This window comes from Passer montanus, unplaced genomic scaffold (genome assembly GCF_014805655.1).
Source record: "Passer montanus isolate IOZ18808 unplaced genomic scaffold, ASM1480565v1 scaffold77, whole genome shotgun sequence".
Taxonomy (NCBI): Eukaryota; Metazoa; Chordata; class Aves; order Passeriformes; family Passeridae; genus Passer; species Passer montanus.
In genome coordinates, this window is record NW_024372923.1 from 2300804 (window position 1) to 2303303 (window position 2500).

Sequence of the window (2500 nt, forward strand, 5' to 3'; positions counted from 1 at the left end):
CCAAGGGCCACGAATCATCCTTTGAAACTGTTTTGGTATGCTCTAGATCAGGCTATGCACCCTTTATTTGCTTGGGAAACTACACTAAACACAGAGAAAACAGGAAGGCAGTGGAACAAACACACTGTAAACACAATCCTGCTGCACAGCTCAGAGCCAACCAACAGAATCTGCAGAGCTTAAAATATGTGTGTAAAGGTGCAATTTTATCTGTAACATAATTTCATTTCGAAGCATACAAATCACAATTTGCCATAATCAAATAAGGCTGCAGTGCTTATATTCTAATTAAAAAATAATCTCTGATATTTAATTTAGAAACCTGGAAGACTGTACCAGCAAAATTATGGCTGCAACCTGCACCAACCACTCGATTTACCCACAGACAGCAAATTTTTCAGGTACCACTTTTAAAATAAGTATTAAGCAAGCAAATGCTGCACCACTCAATATGTATTAAAACAAGTATTGTACCCAGTTATTAATTTGCACTATTCACTTTTAAATGCAGCAAATACCTCATTAATTTAATTTTAGGTGCCCACCAGTTTATATTGCATTTTACAGTCTAGAAGGCAATTTACTATTAACTGGCAATTACATACAGAATGATTGTTAATTCTGCTCCTAAGTGCTAGCTGCTTGAAAATTGTTATCTCTCTCTAATTTTTGACCTTCTTACAACAGGGGTGAGGTACACTGGGAATACAAAGGACTAGTAGAGAAGAGCCGGACATGTCATTTGTGACTCATTCTTTTAATTCACCGTGCTAATCAACTGAACTGCCACAATCTCCCAAGGTAATTGTATCTTTATAATAGTTGAAAGCAGCGGGCAAAAAGGCATGGATAGATGGGGAAAGGCCTTGCCTTTGCCTGCTGGGAGCTGGCGTGCTCCTGCTTCTGCGCCGGGCTAATGGGGGCTTTGGAGAAAAATCTGGAACTTTCGCATCTCCCTGCCCTGATGGTTTAATGTCTCAACTTCTGCGCTCACAAAGGCTTTGTGCACCACACTACACTCTTGTTTCATTATTCCGCAGCCTTGTTGCCCTATGGTCTACCTCCTGCTGGGAAGGTTAAATGTTAGAGTGCCAAGCCAGGCTGCAAGCATGGTGGGACACTGATGGGAAACAGATGCCCTGGGGACCCGGCCCCTCCCTCCGCCAGGCTACAGCATTTTCATTTTCTGAAATACAGCAAGGCTTGGCTTCCCTCTCAATGGCAGCTGTAATTTCCAAAGACTATCTCAGCCACCCTATCACTCTGGGATAAAGAACAGCAGAAGTTTCTCCGTCAGGCAGGCTCTGGCTTTCTCCCTTTATTTTCTTGTTGCTGGGATATTGGCTTTTGTTTTCCTCCAAAGGTGTTTTAAATATCTATTCCTGATAAAGTGTTGTTAGTTACATAACTTTATTACAATTTCATTCCAGTGGGAGAAGCTCCTGACATTCTCATGATCCTTTTGAACATCTTTACTCAACAATAAAGACAAAAGACAACCCCAAGAAGGAAAAAATTAATGGTTTGTTCTTCCAGTTCCATAAACACATTAGAAAGAGTTCCACTTCCACATTAGAAAGAACCTCAAAACAGCAAAATTAGCCATATTTGCAAAATCTGCACCTCAGAAATCAGTTAAAGACATTACTCTAAAGCAAGTTAGAATTCCAGGCTCTGCCCTGAGAGCCAGACCATCATCTGGTTCAAATCTGCGGCGCTTCCCTGTGCGCCGTGGAACTGCACCAGCTCCCAACAGCTCAAATATCTGGAACTTGGGCTAGGGCTTTCAATTCATTCATTTTTTTTATTTCATTGGACACTTCTTTTAGCTTGTCATACTCAAAGGATACTCAGCTGTAGCTTTGCATAAACTCTATGTGTATACATATATATGTGTGTGTTGGTATCTATGTGTCTGTATACATATATATACACACACATATATATACACACACATATATACACACACACATATATATATATACATTGTTCATAAGAGCATTTCTAAGCCCACAACAGCCCCACGTGTGCTCACCCCCTTGCAGCAAAACAACTCTGCCTTTTGGGTTAAATCATCTGCCTCAAAAGCACCACAGTCACCACCATCCCATTTGGAAGCTCTAGTGAAACCCAATCCTAAAGATCAATAAATGCAAATATTCTCTCCTTCAGCAGCCAGAAGTGAGGAACCCAGGTTTGGATGCCAATATTTTTGCTCAGCTTTTGATTTCTTTGGGAATAGAGGGAATACAGGAATCTCAGGTGCTACCATCACTTAAAAGTTCATTTCAACAATAGACATCAGGCAGACAAAAAGGCATATCCAGGATGCATTAACAGTTGCAAAAGTCCTCCCTTAAAACTACCCAGGAACACACTTTTCCCATTAGATCTAAATTAATAGATAGAAACAGTTGCAGTCTAGTGGGAAAATATTCATCAAAATGCACATCATCTGCACATCATCTGCAATCTGCATTATCTACCCAATAAGCAGCGA

General features: G+C 40.5%; 1 protein-coding gene across 16 annotated transcripts in view; it reads right to left on the reverse strand.

The window, feature by feature from the left end:
• Positions 1-2500, reverse strand: part of EBF3 (EBF transcription factor 3) — a 118384-nt gene that overhangs the window by 29642 nt on the left and 86242 nt on the right. The gene's annotated exons all lie outside the window — the stretch shown is intronic.